Here is a 17582-nt window from a genome sequence, read left to right on the forward strand (position 1 = left end):
TGGTAACAGATTGCTGGTGTAACAAGCTCGCTGACCGCGCTCTCACTCACACACACCGGGCATTTAGCTAGCAGGAAGAGGGGAGCTGCAGGCCCTGGAGCTCTGTCAGAGCAGCGGCGTTTAGTAGTCCATTAGCCAAAAAACTGTGACTTTGCGCGGGTATGGAGTGCTGTGGGCTGCCAGCCGTAACGGAGCTCAATTGAGCTCAGAGCAGGCCGGGTTCTGTGAAGGAATGCAGGCCGGAGCGGCGAGGCAACAACACAGGCAGCACCGGCCGCTAAATTCCGACACACAGTCGGACAAAATTTGCAATTAGCCATCCATTTTCGTAAAATGGCCCATATTTGAGCTTTACATAGTTGATTTCTCGCATAAAAAAGTTTCAGAAGTGAATTTTGTAATGGAATAGCAGAGATCTGCGCGACCTAGATTCAGAAGACTACCTGATCTCAGGTCAGTTGTGTAGCCTATGTAAATGTTGGGGTGTGACTCTTAAGGTTCCGGATTTTGAGATGCTTACGTAAGCAACTAGCTTTGTTGAGATTTGCCCGTTTTCAGCGGCAGTTTCAAAATATGAGATTTTCATAGTAGAGGGGTGTCAATGGGACTTTGAGCTTCTATGTATGTCCTATTTACCCACCGAACTGTCGTTATTCAACTATGACAGGGTAAAATCGGTTTTGCATTCTATCACCCCTTTAATCTATTGATTTGGTTACATGTTTATCTTGATGGTCAGAACGTTTTTTTAAACTAATGTTTTTCATGGGAAGCATCTTTCGTGATCACAGCGCGATTCTTTCTGCCAGTTGGACTTTATTTAGATGTTTTCAATGGTATTCATTTCTATATTTTATTAATATTATTTCGGACTTATTACCGGTGAAATATTACAGTATGCTTTAAGACAAAACATTATGATATGGACCGAGCGGGGCGCATTCTTGGACAGCAATCAGCGGGTCTTTAATGGCAGTATCTTTTCAATGTACATATTTAATCAGTGGTTTTGTCAGCAGCAACAACACGTCGCTCAGTTTTGTTCCAGTAAGTTATGCCATCACGAAAAAAACAAGATAAACATACAGGAATCAATAGATTGAATTATGTGAACATTTCACAAAGTTCCGTGAGACTGGGTTGCATGGGCAGTGGCGTACATAAAATGTATTTTGGGTGGGCCAGTACAAAAGTGAGTGGGCCACAACTAAACCCAAACAGCAGAGGTGTCACACTGCATGACATAGCATACATCAGACAGAAATTGCACATGTAACATAACCCTCGTGCATTCATTTCAGCATTTTGCTTCAGGACTATGGTCAGATCTTGAGCAGCAAATGAGCTGTTTACACAAATCAGCCTGAAGGGCTTATTACATGGTTACTTACCAAATAAATCATTTAAATTATAAATTATTTGACACTACTACTAACTTACTGATTTATCTGACAGAGAATGTTGCAGATTCAGAATGTAATCACAAAATATCACAATGACAATGTGGAGTAACCAGACATTAGCCTCATGGACTCATGGCAGTGTGCTACCCACCTGGCTCATTATGAGAGCTAATCAGCACATATCTGTGTTAATCAACCACCAGAACCGGTGTGTGTGTGTGTGTGTGTGTGTGTGTGTGTGTGTGTGTGTGTGTGTGCAGAGAGAGAGAGAGAAAGAGAGAGAGAGAGAGATGTGTCGTATGATCATTAACGAATTTAACACTTCAGCAGAGGTGTTAATTTCCATACATGTTTAGTGGCTTGACAGTTAACAGTGAAGTAGGGGATTTGATTCACAGGGGTATTTTGGCAACAGTAATGTTATTAGTAAGCAGTATACTTAACCTGGGTGAGTCTGATGAAAAGTGCTGTGTCTGCCCGGTTCAGCTCTGAGATTTTCTCGCATTGCACAGCGCTGGGAAAGGAATAATCTCTGAGATTACTTTATATTCTGCCTCTGGTTAGAAGGGGTGAATGTAGGCTACAGCTCACAGCAACTTAATACTATATAGTGTCTGTCTTTTGTTTGACATTTAGTGTTGGCAAATGGCTTTTTGTTGAGTTTCCTCTTAGCAAAAAAATAGACTATATAGCCTTTTTTTCGCCAACCTTATTCCACACAACAGTCGTGATGTTCCTTTCAGCTATCCGCTCATGCTCCAGGAAAGTGAAGAAAAGTAAATTTGGTATATCCAACAATCAAGTAGCTAATGTTGGAAGCAGGAAAAGAGTCAAAGGCGGTAACATCCCCCACCACAGGAACCACAGTGGAACACACAAAAGCTCTCCAACTAATTTACTCAATGTGATTGATTCGATTAAACGACTTATTTATCATAATGCTCTGAAGTTAACTTTCACTGAAAATGTTTGGATCAGCTGTGCCTGTGACTTGGCGGGGACTGCCCATTTCTCTGACGCTCCATTGTTCTGACCTCTCAATAACCCGAAAAATTCCCTTTGGTCCTACAGCCCACTAGCCCGACGTCCCTTTGGTGGCGAAATTATGAATCCCACTATGGCCACACCAAGACCTGCCCTACGAAGCAGCTTGATTGTTAGGGTTATGCATTTGACCTTGAGTGGTTAAGGTTAGGATAGCCGATTGGTTAGGGGATAGGACCTGTACAAATGGGGTTACGTTGCCTTGCGTAAGCATTGCCGCCTGGCCAATAAATACTATTGAAGGGCGGGTCTTGGCGTGGCCATAGTGGGATTCGTAATATCGCTGGTGGACGTTGGACTAGTGGGCTGTAGGACCAAAGGGTATTTTTCATGTTATTGAGAGGTCGGAACAATTTACGTCGGAGAAATGACATGGCACTGACTCGGCGCTATCTTAAAAATAGCTGCAACATGTGAATTTCACGGACATACAAAAGCTAAATATGTCAATGGGAAAATAATGTTTTTCAGCAGATATCTTATGCCTACCTTACGCTAGAAGACTTTGAACAGACTAAAGTCGGACACCACCTCCGTCTAAATACATTCATCTTAACGTGAAAGACTGCTATAATATGTAAAGTCTGGGGATCTTGCCACTAGTCACACATTGCAAGAACTTAAGGGAAAGTTTGCAGATTTTCTGTTCTGCTGTACATGCAGATGAATGGCGGCAGTACCCGGAGGTCCGCGTTTATCCGGCGGTAAAACTCCCGTTGAATGAGGGTTGAAAATCGGCAACTTTCCGTCTTTAGCATTTAGCTTTGCGCACCATAGCAATCATTAACAACACTGGCTCTAGCCGTTTGCTGCTCATGTTTGTTGCTGGAGGGAGCGCACCCATTGGTTGTTGACAATGTTCACAGGATTTAACTTCACTACCAAGACTTAAAACTTACGATAATATCAAATTGAGTGAGTTTTATGACCTTACACCAAACGATTAAGAAGATGGGAGCGTACCCCAACTAGGGTTGGGTCCTTTTCGCATCTGAACTAATACCACTACCGATACCGGTACCTGGAATTCGGTTCCGGTACCCAACGGTACTTTTTTCGGTACTTTTCCTCTGTAATTACAAAAAAATATTTAAATATATATAAAATAAATTGAATAATTATAAATTTCTTACTCACTGTAACTTTTATTGTTGTATTTGTATATTATTATATTTTAGCTTGTTTTATTTTAATCATGGCCATTTTGAATTGCTCTTTAATGATTCATGTAAAGCACTTTGAATTGGCTTGTTGCTGAAAGTTGCTGTAGAAATAAACTGAGGTTTTCCCTCAAACCTCAGTCCCCAGGGCCACCTGAACCACCGTTGTGCCTGCTCGTATCATAAGAAGTGTAATGTCAACAGCACCGCGACCGCTTTCGGGCTCGCTATTAATATCATATCACGGTGAAAGGTGTCTGAGTGAAGTTTTGAAAAACTGTAACCACACTTGAAACCACTTTATCGGCATTGCCATGACTCTCTGTGACTTCAACAAAACTGCAGAGCCGACGTTGCTCCGTCCGCACCTCTGCACATGCGTGTGTGTCGGACCTCTGCTCTCTGTCAACATGCAGAGAGGACAGATAAGCTTGCGCTTACTCTCAGGTACTGAAATTTGGCTTGATTTTACCTGAACCAATACTCAGTAGTACCGATGTGATTCGGTCGGTACCGGTAAAAGTACCGGGTTTGGTAACCAACCCTAACCCCAACTCTAGCAAGACTCTAGCAAGACTCTCATGATTTTGTTCCGATATTGGAAGTCTGCGACAATAGAATCGCTTAAAAAGTTGTTTGGTGTAAGGTACCAACCAACTTGTAACTAACCATAGTTACAACAAGATTGAGCTAGCAAAGCAGTTTGATGTATATTTGCGTTAATTATTCAGTTTGGGACATCCCACAATCTTTCGAAGCCCACATTGGCTGGCTGACTAAACAGGGAAAGACTAGAAATCATCTCTGTTGTTTTTTTGTAATTTAAATACCACCTACTGGCCAGGTGCTGTAAGTGCCACACAAATTTCACAAATCCAAGATGGCCGACAGACAGACATGCTGAGAAAAATCCTGCCAATCCTTCTTTTGTAGGAGCCCCTTGCAAGTAAAATTTATGTTTTAACATCAAGTAATACCTAAGAAGTTGTGGAATTTTCCAAGTATTGATTTTCTGCTGGGAGGAAATTATGATTAATCATCTGTCCACTAAATTGGACGTCATGCATTGCCAGCCATGTTTCAACTACAATTCATACTATTACAGTGACTTTGTTTTTTTGAAATACTTATCTCCCTCTTCTCATGTCATGTCTGATGAACAATAAGTTACGGGAATGAGAAACACAAGGCATTGTGAGCTAACATTACTTACCGAGTAACGTTAGTACAGGGGGAGTGACAGGCTGCGGCTGGAAATCGGAAGAAGGATGGGAAATAGTTTTAACATGACTTTAAAATTGACATCCACCGAGCTAAAATGCTTATGTTATCATTAGTTAGCTCGTTCTGGTTTCTTAACTGCGTCGCGAGTTATAGGATCTTAGCTGGAGCTTCATTGAGACAGCTAAAGTTTGTTAGCTGCCCTACAGCTGTCAGAGTTAGCTTTGACTTCATATATTACCTTCTAATAGCTGTATTCTCAGTGACTTGACAATCTGCAAGAAACAGGTTGCTTTTAAATCACTAAAATAGTGAAAATGTAATACTGATAAACGTCAGCACAGCCCACCGCGTGGACAGACAGCAGTTGGAGCTCCGGCAGAGCTCTGCACCCATCAGCAGCGGCTTCTTGGCTTCGCCGGTCCCCCGTGGCAGCATGGTCACTGGGAGAGTCCAGTACAGCCTCTGCAAACAGAGATCCCATTAGCGCTAGCTTCACAGCAGAGCGTTCAGCGTCAGCCGCATGTGTAAAATATAGCGTCTGTGGATGGTTGCTTAATATCAGACGTTTTGGCTAGGGTGACCAGACGTCCCGGTTTGACCGGGACAGTCCCGATTTTGAATTGCATGTCCTGAGTCCCGACAAAAGCCTGTCGACAAAAGAAATTATTCTTGTAATAGCCTATTATAACTTCATTTTTCTCAAAATATCACTATTTTATTTTTATTATTTTGAATGTGCACAAAGTTTTGGACATTGCTCAAACACATCTGACATATTACAGTCCAGGGGTTTAATACATTAACAACAAAAGACGCAAAACAGGAGGGAGGAGTGTGATGCCTCGGCTACATGTGTGCTGGCTCAGATACATTTAGAAAACTCGATCCAAAGGAGAATAAATATTGAAAACAATACAGAATGCCTACTTCAATATATTCCATTATGTTTGGATTGTAATCTATGTTTCTCTTCACATAAAGATATTTGCAGCATACATTGATTCAGAAAAAGCTAGAAATAGGTGCATACAAATTCACCAGAATGCAGGAAATGAAGTGTTTAATGCTCTTTCAATGCTTTCAATAAATCATTTTAGTTCTTTTGGTGTTATTGGAATAAATAACACTTTTTTAGAAAAGATCTCAACATAAATCTCACACTAAACTGAAAAAGGCTGTTTTTGTTAATTTTACCGGAAAAAAAGACTTATTATTAGATGAGGAGCCTACGATAAAAATAATGAAGTTACTGTCTGTGTATATGTCTGACCTGGGCTGGCACATGTTCACGTTAAAAAGCGTGTGCGCGTGCACAAGCACTACGGTCAAGTGTCACGGTTTTAGCTCCGGGAAATCTGGTCACCCTAGATTTGGCGCTTGTTAATTTCTTTCTGCCGCTGGCTAAAATCCTCTTTGGGGGGCCCCAGAGAGGCGCGTTTGAGTTTTAGACTGTAATGGTCTGTCAACATACCACTAGCAGTTTAGTTCGTTTTCTGTCATTTTACTTGGATTGTTCCTTTCATTTGATTCTACTCCTCCCTCTACTTCTCCTCCTCCATTCCTCTTCATCCGAATGTATGGGTTACTTTTTCATTACTCTCATTGCCCTTACCTCTTCAGTCCAAAAACTGCCTCTTTGTTTCCTCAGTAAAACTCTGTAACAGACATAGGACTGACTATCCCCTCCCAAACTAGACCTTGAAGAAAGTGTGTCTTTCTTGTTACTGCAGCACTGAGCAGCATACTCGTGTTTCAGAACCAAAAGGGGAGGTGTGTGTATCCCCCCCTCTCTCTCTCTCTCTCTCTCTCTGTCTCCTCCCTCTCTCGACCACCATCAGAGCCTGCGTAGTCTTACCTCGCCTGTGCTCACACACACACACACACACACACACACACACACACACACACACACACACACACACACACACACACACACACACACACACACACAGCAGTGATGGGATAAAATACGACGCAGTCATGAACTTGCAGTGCAGCGAGGACTGTGTGGAGGTGGACAGCCAGCCAAGTACATGCCAGTCTGAAGCAAGGAGTGTGAGCGATCTTCCATAATTATTAGCTGGATGGGTTTTTTTAAGCCTGAGAAGAAGGAGACGGAAGAGTAAGTAATGTATGTGGCTACAGTTATGCACGGGATTAGCACGTGTGTGTGTTTTCCACTGTGTTTGTGTGTGTGTGTGTGTGTGTGTGTGTGTGTGTGTGTGTGTGTTCTGGGGCATAGGTCCTTTGGAATGCAAGTGTTCCGTGCACTTTGAGAGGTTGGCTGGTGCAAAACAAGGCAATATGTGTCATCGAACTACATTCATTTATAGTAATTACGATTCTTTTCTATTATACTGTAGTAAATGCCTTTTTTGTAAATGAGACTGCATTTGGAAGTCATGTTAATTTTTGGAGTAGCCTGTTTAAACCAGTTGCCTGTAGCTTACCATGTTTCAGTGCTGAGAAGTTTATATAAAGTCCAGCACAAATTCCAATAATTGCCAAGGTGAAAGTGCTGTGGCCAAACCGAAGATATAAAACAGTCTTGTACTCTTTCCTCTGTAGGCTAGTGCTTGAAGATGGTGCTGAAAACGGTATCCAAGTGCTTTTTGAGAAGATTGCACATGTAACTAAGTCGCTTCACAATGTACAGTTGGAGCATTGTTTCACTGAACTGCATGCGGAAGGTTTAAAGGTGTCTTTGTTTTAATGCGACTTAACATATAGGCCATTGCAGACTTATATTAAATGCTTAAAATATTTTTTTTTGTCAAATCCATATTACTAATGAAGAGCTAGTCAAGAGAAACAATGCATTTTAAAGGGTTGATAGAATGCAAAACCGATTTTACCCTGTCATAGTTGAATAACAACAGTTTGGAGGGTAAATAGGACATACATAGAACCTCAAAATCCCATTGACATTTCTTTCTTCTGCAAATCTCACAATTTGAAACTGCCTCTGAAAACGGGCGAATCTGAACAAAGCTAAAAGTTGACGTCAACTTCTCAAATCCTCCTCATTTGGCTCTACCTATCTTTGTAACGCCCCAAAATGTACATACTAGGCCGCTATCTGATCTGAGGTCAGTTAGTCTTCTGAATAGGTCGGGCAGATCTGCTGTTTTACCACTAAATTCACTTCTGAGACTTTTTTATGCGAGATATCAACTATGTAGAGTTCAAATATGGGCCGTTTTACGGCAGCACCGCTAGCCCATGGAGAGATCGGGTATACTGCCACTTGCCATCACGGACCTGCTCACCCTTTCCCACCCTGGGCTTTGGGCCAGCTCATGCCACTACCTTTGGGAGAAGGCAGCAGCACCACGAACAACCCCCTTATTTTATTAATAAAGTGCGTAAACTTTGTATGGCCTCAAGAGTTTTTCTGCCTCAGTGGCTAGTAGGGAGTTTGTTTCACATTGGTTAGATTGAATGCTAACGCTACATGGCTAACCAAGCTAATATGGGCAACAGTGCTAGTGCAGATGAGACAGCTTTACTGTGGAAAACACCACGCCTCCCCGATAGCCTCGGTAAGTAATCCCGCTAGCTGCGTTAGCACTGTTGACCGTGTTAGCACGACTAGCCTTGTTAGCTAGCTGCTGCGTCCCCGGCTCTATCATCTCCACAGCTTATTGTTATCAGTGGAGCAAGTAAAACAGTGTTCAAATTACGTGGGAGCCAGAGGGAGCCGAGCTCCCATAGAGTGAGGACTGGCTCCCATGAAAGCACCAAAGTCAAAAATCTGAGGGGGTCTCTCATATCTGAAGGTGTCTGCCATATGTGGCATTGTAATTTAATCTTAATCAATGCTCATTTTTCATCCCTGTGCGATCTCTTACCATTAAAGATGTTAAATTAAAATATAGGCTACTACGGACGTAGACCTGAGCTTACCCTACACTCATGAACGCAGCATGATTGCACTTCACCACCACACCAAATGTGGCGGCGCTGCGGTGCAAATTCAACTCATGTTTAGTAGGCTACATGTTAACTCAAAGATTCGCAGAAAAAATATCATTGTTGGAGGCCATTAATTGGCGCGCAAAGTCCTTAAAATCCATTCTGCAGTAAGCATCATATAGCCATGGTAAAAAGAAAACAAGGCAGTTTAATTAATTTTGGTTTTACTAAGAAATTGTGTAGCGATGATGTTAATAGCACGACTAATTCACCTGCTGCAAGCCCTGTGAGCACACCTCCCACCGGGGTGACAACACAAGAAGAAGCTGAAGAAATAATGTCCTCTCTGGCTGAAGATGATTCTAACCCCTCTTGCTCCTCTCTCTCCCATTAAATTGGAACAGCCAGCAGTGGAGAGACTGGAAGAGCCTGTATACATGGCTGTTTGTTAAGGATGAAAGCTTGGGTTGCATCGCTAAGGTCTAATTGAACGGAGGAATTATGGTATTCTTCGGTAGCCTGAGTAACTTTAACTGTTGTTCATGTGAAATCTCAAAGACAGCCTGATGCTTTGATTATCGACTATTTGTGGCTGGCTGTTTGATATTTGATCTATCTATTCCTGTCGATAAAGTATGATAGGTTAAATCCTGTATAGTGCATACACTTGTAGCTGTTATGTATTTTTGTAAGTCATTGTAAGTCGCAAGCGCACGACCCACCCCGTGGAAAAAAAAGTGGGCTCCCCCGAAGGCCACGGTATAGTTCGAACACTGATGTAAAAGCATCGCATAGGTTAGAGCTGCCAATCTACGACATCAGACAGTCGGCACCTGCCTGCATCTTACTGCCAAAGCTGCCGCTAGAAACAACCAAACTCAAATCTTACAGACAACTTACTGAATGCTTCTTAACATTCCTTAGTTTCTTCGGGTCCCCAGTAAAGCTTACTGTTACAACTTGTTATAACAAGTTCAGATTATTACTATTGGAGGATGACATAACCTGCTAATGAAGTTCAGCAGCCGGTGCTAAGGCGTCATTGTTTCCAGAGGTGGCTCAGTCTGTGTAAACAGAATCACACAGCAGCTTAGAAAGCAGCAATACATCATACAGAGGCAGAGAGAGCAGTGTAGAAAGTTTGAGATGATTATGATGATTTGAAAAGCTCCAAATTTGTATGTTAGATTTTATACTCTGTAAAAGTCTTAGAACCAATGACATTTTTGAAAAAATTGCTAACGGGGTTTGAGCAGAGGGGTTGTGTAAGCTCTTCAGTGCATTAACGCTAGTTTCAAGAATTATTTTGGTTCATGAAGTAAAACCGCTGTACAGATCATACCATGTATGGACACATCATGTGTTTTGGTCCTGTACTGCAGTGCTCATAGAGAGAGTATCATTACTAGTTTGAACTCTGTTTAGCTTACATATCAAAATCACATCAGTACTATTATTAATTAGTTATGTGGCCTAATAATAAGGGTTGTGGTGAATGCCAAACGCATCTTAACCCTGTTTACCACTACACTTTATTTCAAATGTGCCACTTTTGTTTTGATTGGCATGTATATTTACTACTACAGTACATCACTGCTAGTAAGGCTATAGTCCAAATTAGTCCTCCTCCACTGTCCTGTATCCAGGTATTGATCTGTTAAAATATTTGTGGTGTCAGAGCTGGGGAGGGAGAGCTAGCTGGTTGTATAACATCTCGATCCACCCTGCAGTGTAACCTCAGGACCAGTCCTGATTGGACTGGCAGCCAGCCAACCTCTGTTTCTTCATCTAGTACCTTGTTACTCACCACACAACTCCACACCTCCATCAGAATCCCTCTCTTGGCTTGAATGCTGCCTCTTTCTCTGTCAGCAGTGACTCACCATATTTTATAGTTTCTCCTGACACTCATCGTTTCCCTCCTGCGATCTCTCACTCTCGAGCATTGTAACTGGGCTGTCTGAAGCATTTTACCTGCTTTCTAGACACAAGGGTTTATTATATAATCATAATATTCATATTAGAGAATACTATGACATTAATATGACTGTTTCTTTATGTCTCTCACCAGCTCAGATCCTCTACCTTCCTTACTGTGGAATCATAGGGAGAATCAGTGTGTTTATCTCTTTCATTTACGTCATCTAAACACACACGCACACACACACACACACACACACACACACACACACACACACATACACACACACTTACACACACACACACACACACCCTGTCAGCAGTGTCACTTTTCCTGCTACAACCTTAAGAGCAGAGTTTATGTCTTGCCCAAATAGAATGTATGCAAATAATGCTTACACACAAATGTACACATGCACATCCAAACATGCTCTCACCAGTAAACATCAGGTGGAAAAATCCTTATGGCAGAATGACACAGAAGCTGCTATTAAGTCAGTCGCACACAGTCGCATTCAACTTCTCTCAGAATGACTAAGCAATCTGTATATTGCTATGGCAACTACGTTTTCTGCATTGGGGGTGTCCTTTGTGTGTGATGCAGTGATAGGCTGAGTGTAACTTTGACTGAAACCTTGTCAGTGTGTGTGTGTGTGTGTGTGTGTGTGTGTGTGTGTGTGTGTGTTAATAACTAACGTGTCATTATTACTGTTTGTGTGACACGCCTGCAGTGTGACTGCAGAGATGTGTGTGCAGTGATACCAGCTCTGTGTTTCTCTGTGTTCTGTAATGTGATGCACTGGTGACGTTGGCCAGGTATTTCTATAAAGGAAAGGTGAACCTGCTGCCTCCTGCCTGTTAACAAGCTCCATGGTTGGCTGTGTGCCCGGCTAAAACAAAAAACACCCAATGGATTTGGTTCAAAATGAATTCAGCACATAGCTGGAGTGGTCTGAAGTCTGAAATAATGGGCATGTTGTTTTGGGAAATAGGAAATGATTGGCCACTAGATGGGAAAAGGGTATTTTACAATAAATGTGAATGCACCACGAGGCGGGTGAGGCATGTTTCAAATAGACACACCGTATGTGTTGTTTTTTCCGACAACAGAAGTGGCAGACTATTAAACAGTCACACTATACACCGTTTAACCTTATTTGTCAGCATTTTAACCGTGTTTAATCCAGCTGCTAGCTAACGGTAGGCTAACGTTACCTGCTGTCAAGTGTAGTGTTAACGAGCACATGCAGCGATGCTGCTGTTGGCTCTAACGTCCGTTTCTGAGCATCATTACTGATTATTATTGATACAATTAGCTTTGTATCAACTCATTTGGAAATGGCTAAAATGTAACAGACTTTCATTAATATAACCAACACAGTCTCACTCCCTACTCGTCAAATGTATGACGCATGGTCAAGGACCCTGGCGTCAAGTTTCAACGAAATAAGGGTACCTTTGACGTTATTTTTTGACAGATAGACATTCATGTTATTCCCTCACCGTCGGATATTGACAAAAGAAAAAAACACGCCCCCCGCCCCTTAACTCGAAATCTGTGACAGTTATTGGTATTTTTAGCCCAATAACCGCTGTTTTAATCAACATTATTCACGAGATATTATCATGGTTTATATGTATTTCTTTTTATGTTATTATTTTGGTATATTTCGGCCAGGGAAACTGGATTGCTTTTTTGTTGATTTATATTTTTTAAACTATAATGCTACATCTATCAACATTTATTTAGATGTTATCATTGTATTCATTTCTTTACTTTAATAATATTATGTCGGTCTTATTACCGGTGAAATATTACAGTATAGGCTAATACAGAACATTACGATATGATCCGAGCAGGAAGCATTCAAAGCCGATAGGCCTATCCATAGACAGTATATAATGGACCAATAGACCCCGTTGCTCTGGACGGAGACCAGTGAAGGCTATTAGAAGCACTTTTCCGGTGATGGCCAGCTTTACTGCGCAGCCTCCAACTGAGAGAATGTGACGTGAGCAACGTGTCTGAAAGTTGTAAGTCTTCTGGTAGCTGTGCCGAGAGAAATCTCAATCATTCCCAATCTTACAGATACGGAGACTGTAGGTGTATGTAAGGAGATAACATGGGCACAGGCTAATTATTGATCACTAACATGCTAGTTAACATTAGTAATTAAACCTAAACATCTCATGTAAGTCGAAACTGCCTGCGAGCTTCTCCTGTACTATACGGTAATTCCTCTACTATGCGACAGTAAGTCACTTGGTTATGACACAATCGTTAGCCTATTTTTACAAAAACGTCTGCTACGGAGCCATAACGTGAGGTACAAGGTAATGGAGCCTTTTATACATTGTCGTGTTTCTTTGGAACTAAACAACGGACAAATAGAGTCTTTAAACGCTTCAGATGTAAAGTTATTCGCAGTCAAGTGACGTAAAAAAAAAATGGCGGTCAGCGGAATGCTAACAGGAGGTGATGGCCAGTTAGCAACAAAATGGCGCCATGATGGCTCGAGTTCTGAAGCCAAGCTTACCCCCTTGGGCCTATCCCCCAATGCAATGCGGCCATTCATTTCAAAAAATCGGGAAGCGATCAGCTGGTCAACGCCAGGATCGCTTCAATATACATATATACAGTCAGTGATTGTGTCACCAGCAACAACACGTTGCCTCAGTTTTGTTCCAGTAAGTTATGAACCATAATAACGTTTAAACGAATCCGCGGAAAACTCCGGAAGTGACGTAGTACGTCCCGCTCAGCGGATACGAAGATAAAAATATATAATATTCGTAATATTGATGTTTTTTTCTAACGTTGTATTTGAGGAGTTAAACAATAAAGATAGTTATAATAATAAAATACAGTTTCATGTATTTGTCTCATATATTGTGTGCTCGGCTGGCCGGCGGGCGGCCTCAATCTGAAATGGAATCAAGCCATTTCACGTCAGACAGCAGAAAGAGGAGCCGAACGAGTCCCCCCACCCATCCCGGAAGAACTACAAGTGCTCAAGCTTTGTAACAGCTTCTGTGGCGTTTCTTATGGGAGTTGTAGTTTTAAAGTATATTGGTATATTTCTCATAAGTAGAAGTTGGCAGTGTATAATTTTGGATAAACCCTGGGGTTTTTTGGGATGGAGAACACACTGGTGTCATCAGATTTTAAAAATTGAATCGTTAAATCGGTGAAAATAGCTTATTACCATATTTGACAGTGCTTACAATAGGTAATTTGGTGACCATATCTACATGACAGATGAGGTCCAGAGCTTTCTATAACAGCTGGTTTTATGTGTGTAGCACCTTCTGTTGCTAAATGACAGGCCTTCATACATGTACTGGCTTCAAGGTTCAGAGGTCAATATTTCAAAGCAGGAGTAATGTATCCTCTTCAGACTGACATATGTTCCTCTCCAGGTTGAGACCTTTCCAACGATGTGTTTGCTATAGTCCTACAACAACGTTTTAATTTTTACACATCATGGAGACCACTTAGCAGGAGATACTTTATTGTCCCCAGAGGGATATTTGCCTTGAGTTCAAATGCTTCACAAATAACACTTGACATATTGTTTTATCATACAGCTGACATACTTAAAATAAAAACAACATGAAAAAAAGTGATATAGGCTAGACTGAAGCACATCACACAGCAACAATCTATTGCTCATCTTTCACAAACAGTGACAAGAGCAACACAACCATGCTTCATATCATGAAGCTATTGCACACCCTCAATCTCAAGCAACATTATTTAAAGTTTTAATTGAGGTAGGTCCAAATTAGGCCTATATCATCATCAACGTTTTTATAGTTTAGAAATGTTAAGTTTACCCATATCTTCTGCCAGAGGATAAGAGCTCATACTTGGCATGGAGAATAAAGATAGAGCAGACCATATTCTGTGTGCTTGCCTGGAGAGACTGGTTTCTATTCCTCTACACAACCTTCATGAGAGTCATAATAAAATTCTCTGTAATGCAGCCTTGTATAACATAAACCATCTGATTCACCGTGGGTGTCTGCTCTAAATGATAACACACACTTTCAACACGGGCCTTCCAGCCAAAGGTGCACGTTGTCCATATGAACACCATTGGGCCTATAGGAGCAGAGCCGATGTATTGGTTCATCATTTATGACCTCTGATATCCTCTGACCCAGCTCTATCTCGAGAGTTACCTCAACTTCAGTTTCAAGGGGGGGGGGGGGGAGAGGGGGGTCAGCTTTTCTTAGACATGAGTAGGGGGGGGGCACCAAGGAAAAAAAGTTGGGAACCACTGCTCTGAAAAATGCCATATATATACAAATGTTGTATATGTATACATACCCAAACAAAGCTATATACATCTTACTCAGTGAACAAAAACCTCGGTAACAATCTGCTTATCCTTTTAATTTCCTGAAAATGCTTCTTAAAACTAGTCCCGTCTTAATTTTGAAAAGGTAGTCTCAGTAAAGGCTACAAAGGTTAGGATGTCTACAAGCTGTAACCACGGTGATTGATATGAGGATCATCTTCTGAATATAATAATGAATATGTTAGGCCTACCATAAATTGATATTTCAAAAAAGTAATTTATTTAAAACAACTAATAATGCAGTGTGATTTTAAATCAAACTAAGTCCCACACATAAATATACTCATGTTTTTCCCCTTTAGTCTTTGCTATTAATATTCATCAACTGCAAAATTAGAAAATTGCGTTTTTAAATAACTATGTATGGAAAATAAAATAAAAAATGCTTCTCATTGTATATAGTTTATTGTTTTTCACAACAGTACAATTCAAAACAAATGCAAATTAGTCAAACAAGCCATTAGGCTGTATTTCTAAACACTCAACTGTAGGTTTTTTATATAGTATATATAAGGCAAATCAAAGTGCTAAATATAAAACACAATTTTTTCATTATTAGTATTTTATTGTGTAAATTCTCACGTACAACGTGGAACATTCTTTCACAGACGAGATGTGGAATTTCCACGTCACTTCCGCGGATTCGTTTAAACGTAGACAAATACATGAAACTGTATTTTAATATTATAACTATCTTTATTGTTTAAGTCCTCAAATACAACATTAGAAAAAAAAATCAATATTACGAATGTTAGGCCTATATATTTTTATCTTCGTATCCGCCGAGCGGGACGTACTACGTCACTTCCGGAGTTTTCCGCGGATTCGTTTAAACGTTATTATGGTTCATAACTTACTGGAACAAAACTGAGCAACGTGTTGTTGCTGGTGACACAATCACAGACTGTATATATGTATATTGAAGCGTTAAAGACCAGCTGATCGCTGCCCGATTCTTTGAAATGAATGGCCGCATTGCATTGTGGGATAGGCCTATCGGCTTTGAATGCTTCCTGCTCGGATCATATTGTAATGTTCTGTTTTACTAGCCTCGTGAGACCGTCCTGATCTCGCGAGCTCCAGTTTTCCACTCGCAGATCAGTCTGGCATCTTGAGGCAGAGAAAATTTGGAGCCGTTAGCCAAACGACCGGGCCAATCAGCGTTGGTTTTGAGGTGGGTTAGGTGGTGATAGACCGATGGTTTATCCAATCAGCTAACCAGTATTATCAGCCAGCGGTAGCCCTAATTCTGTTAGCCGCTCGCTAATGCTTTTTTTCTCTTGGATCCTTCTTTTGGAATATGGTCCGGGAACCTGAAATGGTGCCTTTTATTCCTAAATTCTCGTTACACAAACGGCAAATATCCTTTACCGACATGTTGCTTGCATGTTGAGCTTACGAGCTATGCTTTGCCTGCAGCAGCAGGGGCGGGCTTGTGGTTGTATTTTCATACGCTTCGTGGATCTGATTGGTTGATTTGGCCCGTCTATCACTAACATAGGTGATAGACAGATGGTTCATCCAATCAAATAACCAGTATTCCGCCCCTTCCCGAAAGTTCTCCAACGGAAAGTTATGATATGCCAAGCAAATGCGAAGCAATCCATCTGGCGGAGTCAGGTTACTGTTTTACAGCATATACTGTAATATTTCACCGGTAATAAGACCGAAATAATATTATTAAAGTAAAGAAATGAATACCATGATAACATCTAAATAAATGTTGATAGATGTAGCATTATAGTTTAAAAAATATAAATCAACAAAAAAGCAATCCAGTTTCCCTGGCCGAAATATACCGAAATAATAACATAAAAAGAAATACATATAAACCATGATACTATCTCGTGAATAATGTTGATTAAAACAGCGGTTATTGGGCTAAAAATACCAATAACTGTCTCAGATTTCGAGTTAAGGGGCGGGGGGCTTGTTTCTTTCTTTCGTCGATATCCGACGGTGAGGGAATAACATGAATGTCTATCTGACGGACCCCCTCGTCGAAAAATAACGTCAAGGGTACCCCTATTTTGTTGAAACTTGACGCCAGGGTCCTTGACCATGCGTCATACATTTGACGAGTAGGGAGTGAGACTGTGTTGATATAACACAGTTAGCACTATAGCTTTAATGTTACCGAAATAGCTACTATGCAAAGGTTTTTTTGATTGGCCACATCTATGCTAAGTATGTACCGAGTAAAAAAAACATCAGCACAGAATATTGTGTATTTATAAATATATTAAAGCCTGTGATGACGTTTGTTTAATTTAAAGCTAGAGTGCAGAACTTTTACATATAAACTAACGTCTGTTACAATCAAGCCAAAAGAGTTCACACGATGCTGATTAAGCCTACAGTCAGGGAACTCAGAGGACTCAAAAGCACAAATCAGCTTCAGTGGTAAGATGTAAATCTCAGGCAAAGGTATTAAAAACACAAGGCAAAATATGTGTTCAGAAAACGGGCTAAAGGTCTAGAAAACACTGGGAATATACTACAAGCTTATGGACGGTGTTGGCAGTTTTTATTATTACCGGTCGCCATCAATG

At 41.0% G+C, this 17582-nt stretch overlaps 1 protein-coding gene across 2 annotated transcripts in view; it reads left to right on the plus strand.

Moving 5' to 3' along the window:
* Positions 1–6777: 6777 nt before the first annotated feature.
* Positions 6778–17582, plus strand: part of LOC114567096 (microtubule-associated tumor suppressor candidate 2 homolog) — a 90213-nt gene continuing 79408 nt past the window's right edge. For both annotated transcript variants that reach the window (XM_028596002.1, XM_028596012.1), the window contains exon 1: positions 6778–6953. The gene's annotated coding sequence lies outside the window, so the exon portion shown is untranslated. The remainder of the gene's footprint in view (positions 6954–17582) is intronic.

The sequence above is a fragment of the Perca flavescens genome, chromosome 2 (genome assembly GCF_004354835.1).
Source record: "Perca flavescens isolate YP-PL-M2 chromosome 2, PFLA_1.0, whole genome shotgun sequence".
NCBI classification, from domain to species: Eukaryota; Metazoa; Chordata; class Actinopteri; order Perciformes; family Percidae; genus Perca; species Perca flavescens.